Source organism: Gymnoscopelus braueri, assembly GCF_963280865.1.
Source record: "Gymnoscopelus braueri genome assembly, chromosome: 18".
Classification (NCBI taxonomy): Eukaryota; Metazoa; Chordata; class Actinopteri; order Myctophiformes; family Myctophidae; genus Gymnoscopelus; species Gymnoscopelus braueri.
This window is the reverse complement of record NC_137618.1, coordinates 41186857-41198903: the sequence shown is the minus strand read 5'-3', so window position 1 is coordinate 41198903 and position 12047 is coordinate 41186857.

The following is a 12047-nucleotide window of genomic DNA, read 5'->3' as shown; positions in this document are numbered from 1 at the left end:
CAGTACCAGCTGTACAATGAATGGAAGGTTTTAACCCATTAAGACCGGGAACGCATCTCCGTCATTTTTTGATTTCTTTGGGCTATTAAAAAAGAGCAGATCTACAAGCTATGAGCTTGTAGAGCTGCTGTTATTTTTTTAATCGTGAAAATATATGCAAATCTTTGAATATATTTTTAAAGCGAACATTTGTAACTAATTTTTTTGCTTCTGGGGGATTCTACAAATCAAAGTATTCCAAATCCTAACCTATCCTTTTTTAATGTATTTGGCTGTGGACCCCCATCTCAAAATAATTTGTTCCAGGGCCCCCGAAAAGTTGTAACAGAGTTAAAAATCTTCATAGCCTCATAGCTTGTAGATCTGCTATTTTTAAATAGCCAAAAGAGATCTTAAGAATGACACAGATGCGTTTCTGGTCTTAAAGGGTTAATTCATCGGCGGCGGAGGCGATTGAAGCACCGAGGGGGCCACTGCAGCACGGCCTGTGTGATTACTCTAGTACTACTGTCTGTAAGCAGTGCATTATGAACGCTTTGAATACAACACGCCTGGCAAATGCATGCACGCGAGCACCGGCATTTATGAGCTGTTGCACCAGCTTGGATACTCTGTCAGGGAGGTGGCTCTGCGTTGTTTATGATATTTTGTTGTTTGATACGGGCTGTGATATTTGTAGGTGGGCTTGTAATGTATGTATGGCCTCTTGCATAATAAATTACTGCTTTTCTGTAGTCAGTTTAAGATTGGTAACCTGGACTAATTCTGATCTCCGCCAGTCAAAGGTGGGGGAAAGGTTGTTTTCACCCCTTCTCTCTGTGTGTGACGTGTGTGTGTGTGTGTGTGTGGGGGGGGGGGGTGATTTGAGATAATTTCTATATCTGACGGCCCGCGGGTCTGAGAAAGAGGCAGAAATTCTGTGTTCGGAAGAATGTATGCGTCAGCTTCCCTGATAGGCCAACCCAAACTCCCGGCTTCGCGGATTGGCAGAGAGTCATGTCACGTTTGTGCCGCTAAGCCAGTATATAAGTCCCTGATTGGCGAGCCCGACCCGTCGGCTTAACTGATTGGACAAGATTCACATAACGTTTGTGCCGCATAGAAGTAGCCTGATTATCAGCCTGAAGCTGCGTGGAGCTTCAGTCTGACATTGGCTACAACTACAATTAGAGTTTCCCTAAACCAATCCTAAGTGATCCCCACGCTCACCTCCGACTCTCATTGGACAATACATGTTGTACCGGAGAAGTCTTTAGGTTTCCATTTACAACACCAGACCAAGAGGCAGTCCACTCAGAGAGTGGGCGGGGTCTATGGCATGGAACCAGCAGGCTAGCATAGAAGTAGAAATGGAACGACTTGCTCGTTACCGACATGCATGGCCCCTGAAGGGCACATAATATAATATTAACATATTCTGAGTATTATTATATTTTTACTATAACTACAAGTAATTAGTCCAAGTAGCAAAGTTGAAGCACCCTGTTACGTTATAACCATATACTCATCCAGAAGAAAGAATGGAAAAGGGGGGGATGAAAGGCCAATGTATACAGAATGATTAAAAAAGTGACATTAGAGATTTAAGACCCAGCGCTAATTATGGTAAATTATGGAGAGGTAATAAACCATTATCCACAAGCTCTTAGAGAGAGAGAGAGAGAGAGAGAGAGAGAGAGAGAGAGAGAGAGAGAGAGAGAGAGAGGGGGGGGTCATTTAGGGCAATTAGTCTGCTTTTGAGGACTGCAGTGGTTTCATCTCCTTTGCTCTGAATGACCTCACACACATTGTGATCCTGATTTGAATTCATACTGTATGTACACCTCCCACCGAAATGTCCCGCCGTGGCAGAGATTATTACTTTCTGTTACATATGGCTGTAGCCCCATTGTCTGATCTCTTGAATGTAGCCCTCTTATTCCTGGGCTTATAAAAAAAATAAAAAAAAGGGGAAAAAAAATGTGCGTGGAATCTTAATTCCGCCACCATCCCCTCTCATATCTGAGGCAGAGCTCTGAAACCGCCGGCTCAAGGTCAGCGAATAAAATAAATAAGTAAAACAGGCGTCCGCGCGGATTTGCCTGGTATGGTCGTGCAAGATTTAGCAGATTGCGAGAGGCAATTACCGTGCGGGGGTCGCGGTAGAGCCCCGCGCCACGCAATAAGCCGACACAAACTGATCAGGATTATGATGTCCTAATTTCCATATATCTGCCATCGGGCCCGCCCGCGCCAGGAGGTATGACTGACTGATTGTAATCGCAGAGAATGCGCTTAGGTGACAATTAGCATACCTGGGCAGGTCAAAAATGGCAATCAAAATGCTCAAAAAGCACTCTCTGGTCTCTCATAATTATGCTGCCGGGTATTACATTTTTCCCTCAAGTTCTTTTTTTTTTTTTTTTTAATGCTATTTTTAATATTTTTTTACTCTTTAACACATTCCATGCCAGAGTTTAATATCATAATGTACTCACCAGTGCCAGCATTTTATTGTTGTTTTTTTATGTCGCCACAGACCTCGCTAAATCCGTTAAAAGTGCGCGTTCATTTGGTTCTAAACACACAGGGGATCTGTGTCAGACGAGCAGTGAAGACCGCTTCGCTTTGCGATCCGCCATCTTGAAGCTACAGCGGTGAATGCTAAACAGCGATCAGCGATGAGAAAAACAACAACCGAGATAATCGACTTTTAGGTTTCGTTTTAGACAGGAAGCGGATACGATCGGAAAAACCGGAACCCGGATAATTCCGTTTCCGGTGGTACTACAATGAAATGTGTCGTACCGGAAGTGAAAAAAAGTGCAATGTGAACTTTTTTTTTTTTTAAATAAAAAAGACCACTTTGCGTAGGTCTACGCGATTGGCACGTGGCGGCTTTAAATAGGTTCGCGTAGATCTACGCGATTGGCAGTCCATGTGTTAAAGACCGGGAACGCATCTGTGCGTCATTTTTAGATTTCGTTGGGCTATTCAAAAATAACAAATATACAAGCTCATCGGTGCCGCGCTATGAGCTTGTATATCTGCTATTTCTTAAAAAATCATGAAAAGTTGTGCAAATATTAGATATTTTTTCCTTTTTTTTGGCGGACATTTGTATCTCAAATCTTTGCTTCTGGGGGTTCCTGGAACAACATATTTTACAAATGTTTGCTTTAAAAAATATATATAATCCAAGATTTTGCCACGAATATTCACAATTTTTCAAAAATAGCAGATCTACAAGCTCATAGCGCGGTAGTGCCGCGCTATGAGCTTGTAGGCCTATATCTGCTATTTTTGAATAGCCAAATAAATCAAAAAATGACACACAGATGGGTTAAAGGATCTAGCGGTCCGTCATGCAACTTGCGGGCCCTGAGACTGACTATGTAGTGACATTGTGTCACTCCGCGTGGCTTCATAAAACCCGATCAATCATTATTAGGAAACGCTCGTCTACAAAACTGACAGGCGAGCGTTAACCTTGCATTGGCAGATGCTTGTTACGGCTTCGGCACATATACGGTACGTGTATGCAGCGAGAGCTGTATAGCTTTGCTGCCTCTCTGTCCTTCAGAAAGACATGACGGGGCACTTTATAAAAGAGCGTTCGATGAGCGGATGCCAGTTTGGCAGCTGGCAACTTGGGCAAGATGGATGTGCTATGTTGAGGTGCATCGTCTCAACCCAGTCGGAGCTGGACAGAATTCTTGCTGCCACAGCACATGGATGGATGCATGGTGGGGGCACAAATTCACACACGCATGCATCCCCACACAAACACCTAATTCAACAAAAATATTACCGGCGACATCAGAAAGGAGAGTCAGTGCTTTTTAGGGCAGTGGTTCCCAAACTTTGTGTTGCCCCGAGGCACACCACCAACCAGTGGGCAAGGCAAAATCTCAAGGTACACCTGTATTGTTAGTGGAAATAGTAGATCTACAAATAGTAGATCTACAAGCTTGCGGCGCATCGCCATGTGACACGTTGTGAGCTTGGAGGTCTGTTATTTTCACCATATATAAAATCCAAAATAGAGATTGAAAGTGGATATATATATATATATATATATATATATATATATATATATATATATATATATATATATATATATATATATATATATATATATGAGCGTTGATATAGTTAAAAAAAAACATGGTTGTCACACATGGTTTTTTGTTTTGTTTTTGATTTTGTTTTTTTGGACTCACGACATATAATTTGGGAAACACTGCTTTAGGCACGTTGTGTCCGGTCAAGTGTGATCCCAAAGTCTGCAGTATAGTGCACGCCGTGTGACGTGCATCTGGTTGGGAAAATAAGCATCGGAAAAACTCAGGGTCACACGATATGAATAGGTAAATAAAGATGATGTCTGAAAACCCAAAGATGAATGTGGAGCAATTGTAATGCATCGGACAGACGGGGACGTACGTGGGACCCGTTAATGCCTGCCATCCATCTCAGCGCCAGGCAGAGCGTTCATCTCCGTCCATTCGTCAAACAGGGGAACACAATGTGGGGATCGTTCGGAAGGGATAAAATAGATGACATGTATCAATAGAAGACAGAAACACCACCGAAAAAAAATCATAATCGTGCCATTTCTTGTGGAACAAATGATCCTCCCCTGTGGAAAAAAACGTGACGGCCTACGCTAAAATCCTGGCTCTGCCTGTTTAAAAAAAAATCTCACCTTTTTTATTTTAGCAGCTCAATAAGAAGCTAATGCAATATAATGGTGGTTAACTTACTTTCACTAGGCTTTGTTTGCAGTGGTGTAAAGTAACTAAATACATTTACTCAAGTACTGTACTGTACAATTGTGATGTACTGTACTTTTACTTTACTGGAGTATTTCCAATGTTGAATACTTTTACTTCTACTCCACTACATCTCAAATGTTGTACTTTTCCTCCACTACAATTATTTGAAAACTTGAGTTACTAGTTACTTTGCAGTAAGTAAGTACTTATAAAACATACATTAACCACTTTAGCACTATTTTATACATAGGCTATTTGAAAATAGCCGATCTACAAGCTCACAACGCGTCGCATTGTGACGCGTTATGAGCTTGTAGATCGGCTATTTTCAAACATTATTAGTACTTTTACTTTTGGTACTTTAAGTACATTTTGATACCAATACTTATGTACTTTTACCCAAGTAACATTTTGAACACGGTATTTCTACATTGCAGTATTGATACTTTCACTCAAGTAGAAAATGCGAGTACTTTTTCCACCACTGTTTGTTTGGAGGCAAACAGGACAGGAGCCAAACTGTTGCTGGCTGCCAACACTGTCTGGGTATAGATTGCTGCCGCGCCACTAGTGTCTGTTTCCTCTGCACCTTGTCTGGAGGGATATTCCCCTGACTCAAGTCCTGTGTGATCCAGAAAGAGCAAGAGGTACAGTAATGGGATTGCGGACTGCACTGCATCAAGGCAGAATGCTGGGTCTGGCCGGTTTTCAATTAATCCTTTAAGACCGGGAATGACATCTGTGTGTCATTTTTTAGATTCCTTTGGCTATTCAAAAATAGCAGATCTACAAGCTCGTAGGAGTGCCGCGCTACGAGCTTGTAGATCTGCTATTTTTTTGAAAAATCGTGAAAATGTGTGCAAATCTTTGAATATATAATTATTTTTTTTAAAGCGAACATGTGTAACTCGAATGGTATTGCTTCTGGGGATTCTACAAATGTCTTCTAAATCCTAACAGTTAATAAAAAATTAAAAACGTATGTTGCTTCTGTTGCTTTTTTCATGTCAAGGGCCCCCAAAAATGATATGCATTTGGCCGCAGACCCCCATCTCCAAATATTTTGTTCCAAGGACGCCCGGAAGCAAAGATTTGAGTTCAAAATGTTTGCTTTAAACAATATATATATTCAATTATTTGCACAAAATGTTCACGATTTTTCAAAAATAGCATATCTACAAGCTCATAGCGCGGCACCCGGTGCCGCGCTATGAGCTTGTAGATCTGCTATTTTTGAATAGCCCAAAGAAATCTCAAAATGACACACAGATGCGTTCCCGGTCTTAAAGGGTTAAAGCCTCAGTCGTTTATCGTAATAACTTTGGATTTTTCCCCCCCTTCCCCTCAGCAGCCTTACCCCTAAAGGTTGTACACTGCCATTGTTGTAGGTCATCAGCAGAGCAGTTGCTTGCCGCAGCAATATTGAATTATGAAAATGATTTACTCTACGGGGGGCTGTGGGATGTGTGCCTTCCACTCTCTGGGATTAGGCAGACAAGAATTGTTCTGGCATGGACCGGCCAACATTGTAAATCTTGAACGGAATAATCAAAAAGGGTCAGAGCACACGCTGACAGCGTTGCACGGCTATACTATCCCACCACCACATGTGTGAAAACAATACGTCATATCGGTTGATCAGACAGTAGCTAATTGTTTTTGCTGGGCATTTGTATATCGCTGTCGAGCAGAACGCTTATTACTGTTATTATCTCCATATTTCATCTTTCTATTATCATTATTTTTAATCAATCATTGCCCTATTTTATACTTTGTCGTATCAGTGTTGCGAAAATAACAGATCTACAAGCTTGTAGATCTGCTCTGCTATTTATGAACATTTTCTAAACATATACGCCCAGGTACGCCAGGTTGAGACTGAGTGGCTAAGTGAGTCTGCATATCCGTTTTATATTTAACCGATGAAAACATTAAAGTGGTGCTGCCATGGTTTTGCACTTTTTCTGTCTTTCATGTGTCTATGAGGTTGATAGAACTTCATTAAGCCCCCTGGTGATGTTTTTATGGTGTTTTATGTCTTCTCTGACTATTTTGAGTTTCTTCCTGGAGGCTGAAACCTTGAGGGTCAAACGTGCCAATAGAAAAACAGCCCTTTAGTGACATAGTAGAAATATACCCTCCCCCTCATTATCATAACACAACAGGTGTGGGCATGAGGAGGAGGAGGAGGGACTAGGACAGGAGGTGGAGGGACTGGTTCAGGTGGGAGGTGCTAAGGTGAGAACCAGGTATACTTAATGAACTGGAGGCGTGTCTACATAAAAACATAATTTTAACACTTTCTGTACACTTTTTTGAAAAAATCTTCCTCCTAGTATAACCATAATACCTGATGATCATGTTTAAGGAGGGGGGGGGGGATCACTGAAAATCACGGCACCCCGTCTTTAACAAAAGCGTATGACTATAATAACTACATTGGATCCACAGGAATACAGGTTAGTTTTTCCCATTTCTTGAAAAGTAACAGATTTGAACATAATACAGTACAAGGTTTCTGCCCAACAGCGACGATATATTGTTAATTAAACCCCTAACAAATCTAGTCAGGAGGTAGAAAGAAAAGCGGCCGACGCAGCATGAAAGATGGAGGTCTGACACCAGAAAAAAGATATGTGGATGTAGATCAGACTAATAAATACCATCCGTGAGAGGAGAGGAGACGGATGCATTAGTTTAATTCACTTCGGTAATGACAGAGAGGCTAGGGCTGTGCCAAAAGCAACGCTCCTGTCTACAGATGTGAGTCTGCACACAACATGTTGCAGGAAACATTTCAGCTGCCCCTCCAATTTACCCCCCCCCCTCCCACCAACACACACACACACACACACACACACACACACACGAAAAACTAAACAAAAAACAAGTCGTATAGTCTAATAATAGCGAGACCTCCCCCTTCCTGTCCAACAGTTCTCGCATAATTTTTTTTATGCTATGTTGATAAATTGTATACATAGGACCACAATGGAAAGTCCCCAGGACTTTTTTTGTGTTATCTTTTTAGCCTCAATGTCTTACTGTGTATACCACGTGCTGTTTACATCTCTGACAAATAAAAGTATTCAATCAATCAATCAAATCGATAGTGAGTTACTCAAGCCCCCAGAACCACGGTAGAACTAGCCTCGGAAACCCATGCCTTTTTTTTTTTTTTCAAAAGAAAAAAAGCCTGGGGGAACCTTGCAGGAACGGTGGTTTAGGAGTGGGAGTGAACCTTGTTATCTCCTAACCAATCAGAGTGCCGAGGGGCGTCGCTCTAAATTTGGTGACGTCAGCGTGTTCCTTGCATCAGGCGTTTGTGCGCATGCGCACGACGCGTCACGACCCATGGAACCAATGGAATGGACCCATGGAACCAATATGGAACCAATATTTCTTACTTCCCGGTGCTTCAAAACGCCACTGAGCAATTTCATTGAAATGAATAGCTGAGGGCGGGGCAATCCGCCCTCTAGTTATATTATACCTCTATGGAGGTACAAGGTCGTGAACGAAGCAAAGGAAACTTCCGTGGCAAAGCCCCGACACACATGAAAAATCTGGATGGCCTCGTGCCCGCATTGACAAACTGTCTGTCAACCAGGCTCCTTATTTGTCCCAAATATAAGCAGCAAACTTTATAAATAATTCACCTATGAGTACCAAACTGCTTCACAAAAATGATGTACAATAGGTGTAACTAGGGGATACAAAAAGGTTATTAGATGGATAGATGCTTTATTTGTCCTTGAGGAAATTCATTTTGCACCAAGCAGCCATCAGGACACAAAGATCACAACACACAACAATACATAGACAGATCACACAATTTGTTGACAACACGATACAAAACAAGAAAAAAAGAGAATAGGCTACCAGTCATAGTTCGAGAGGCATCACATATCACAACACATTCTCACAGATAGGTGTCAGTTATTGCCTTCTGTCATTTTCACTCCCTAATGCGTCACTATAGGACTACAAAAACTAAAAGGGACACATTGGAGCTTCAAATACTACTCGAATCAAGGTAACAAGCAGCTGCCTCGATGACTTACCCGGTAGCAGCGCTTTAACTGCAACCTCCCGTGGTCGAATCCCACCGGAGGAACGACTTTTTAAATTCTCTCTCCACATAGTTTTTGTGAGGTTATAAGGTTAGGATTAGGTTTAGGTTTAGTTATGTCAGATAACTCACAAATAGATTGAACCAATATTACAGACCAAATATATTGAAACAATATTATAGAATGAGAATACAAGAGTGGATGTAATATTTTATTTTGGCGTTAAGGCTCTGCTACATTTTTCTCCCTGCTCAGCATAATTAAGACAACCATCATTAACCTTTAAGAGCAGGAAGATAGATATATAATAACAACCCCCCATGGGGAACAGAACCAATAGTAGAGCCCACTGGCGGTGCTGGGGTGGTGGTGGGAGCAAACGCAGCATGACAACACCCATGACATAAAGCGGACGGAACATGGAGATGTAAGTGCAACTTAAATAACAGCCACATAGAATGAGCATGCATGTAACCTCTCGAGTATATCTGCCAGAACTAACTCGCAGGCTACGTATAATGCATATTTTTGTGAGGTTAGGATTATGTTTAGGTTTAGGTATATTTTTGTGAGGTTAGGGTTAGGATTAGGGTTACGTTTAGGTATATTTTTGTGAGGTTAGGGTTTAGGCATGGTTTTGTCAACATGAGACGTCACCATGGCGTCCCCACATGTCAAAACTTGACTTTCAGGCTGTCCCTAATACATATAAAACTGGGCGTCCTTGAAATGAAAAAGGTTGAGAGTCACTGGTTTAGGGATATTATTTTAAACTTCCTGTTGTAATTTCATACTCTCCATGGGGTGTACTATTTGTATATGCATCTTGAGTAAAAAATTACTCAAGAAAGGCTTGGCTGTGAAAAAAGAAAAACGAAAAGAAAGAAGAAAACAAAAAAGAAAGAAAGAAAAAAAAACTCCATTCCTCAAATTGTCAATCAATTCAAGTTTGTGAGTAATGTCGCCGATGCCAGCGAACAGAGCGATGTCCTTGAGCCTGCATTGTGATTGATGAGGAGCCTTCTGAAGAAAATATAAGTGTGGCTGACAGTGCAACTGCAGCAACCAACAATAAAGCCATGATAGAGAATAGATGAAACAGCGCTGGACAGAATGCATCTTTTCCCAAAGAACCACAGATACCTTTATTGTTCTCTATGGGAAAATAGCATACCAACCATTTTGGATGATAGTTATGAAACAGTTATTGTTTATTTCAGTGAGCCGAAACAAGAAAAACGCAGGCTCTGTTGCCAAATAAGTTGTTACTGGTGGTGCATTTTAAGGGCTTGGCCATCATTATACTCTTTTAGACAGGCGCCTGGGGCTCACCATCTACCATCACACACAAACAAACAAACAGAAAATGCACACATTTATTTTTTCCTCTGGCCCTCGGGCCCCAACTTAACACAATCATCTCTGTGATGCAAAGCAGTTTTTATTTGCCTTTGGGCTTGTTCCAAACTGCGACGGAATTCATGTTGACACACCAAACATCCTTGGTCATCACATGCATGTAGTAATCTAAAAGCATTTCTTCAAAATAACTAGAGGGAGGAGAGAGAGAGAGAGAGAGAGAGAGAGAGAGAGAGAGAGAGAGAGAGAGAGAGAGAGAGAGAGCCTGCATGGCTAGAAATTAAAGATTGCCACTGCTTTTGAAAATTGCCTTGCAAAACGCCCTCTCTCTCATGACTTGATGTGGACGAGACAAAGCATCACAGTGTTTGATGGGAAATATAACAATCCGCTGTGAGGATTCGAGGCTTTGATGTTTGACGGCTGTGAGGAAATGACAGTGGTAAAATGGAAGCAGCTTTCTGGTTTAGTCATCCAAGGCTAGTACAGTACAAAAAGCACTGCAATTAGGCCAGTATCGTTTCATAACAGATGTCTCATGAGTTACTAATGCTTGTTTAATTACTTCAAAGTACTGTAACTGTTTAACCCATTAAGACCGGGAACGCATCTGTGTCATTTTAAGATTTCTTTGGCTATTCAAAAATAACAGATCTACAAGCTCATAGCGCGGCACTCGGTGCCGCGCTATGAGCTTGTAGATCTGTTATTTTTGAAAATGTGTGCCAATCTTTGAATATATAAATACATTTTTAACTCAAATCTTTGCTTCTGGGGGTCCGTGGAACTAAATATTTAATCAGATGGGGGTCCGCGGCCTAATACATATAATTTTGGGGGTCCTTGACATGAAAAAGTTTGAGAATCACTGATATATAAATATCAACATATGTTTAAAAAAACTGTTTTGAAGAAAATATTTGAGTAAAAAAAATTCGCACAAATAGCAGATCTACAAGCTCATAGCTGCTATTTTTGAATAGCCAAAAAAATCTTAAAATGACATAAATACTTTCCCGCTCTAAATGGGTTAACATGTCGGACACTCGTGCATAATATATGCATGAATTAACACTCAGGATTTCGCCGTGCACATTATGCAAAGCAAAACTCCTGAGCGTTAATTATTTCTTACATTCTCTAGAGTTAGTAAATTAACACTTAACATTTTGCTGTGACGGGCTACAAGCGTAAACCCATCCTGCGCTAAATGTAAATAAAGTAATAGCGATATAAATATGTCCGTGCTTTGCATGTGTTGTTTTGTTTGTCGTTTTTATGTTGATTTACCAAGGAAAGCGGTGGTATTTTTTTTTTTTTTGGCACATACTTAAATTGGCACGTTCATACTGCACAATAACTTCTGCCACATGCCTTCCAGCACTGTTGGCCACTGAATAACAACAGCTACTGTAGTGGGTGGAGTGTGCTGGTCCAGGAAAGGAACTTGTTCACTTTCCCTACACAGATTTTCACCGCCTAAATTGAGCACTTCCTGAGGTCTCACCTGTATTGTACTTTTCTGGCATGTTTTATCCCCGTTTCTGGTCAGACCGAATTAAATACATGCATTTCCTTTTGGGAAATAATAGACTGTCTGACACAGAATGTGTGATATTTATATTTAACTCATTCACTGCCACTGACGTAAAAAAACTATTTTTTTCAAACTACCAAATCTGCCACTGACGTAAAAAATGTAATTTTGAAAAAAACGTTGATTTTATAAAGATCTCACCGTCCTTCATCTCTCGTAGTGATACATTTCATTGTAACACACCCGGATACGGAAATGACGTCAATCGAAGATTTCCGTTTCCGCCTGCCATTTCCGTTTCCGTTTCCGCCATGGTGCGTC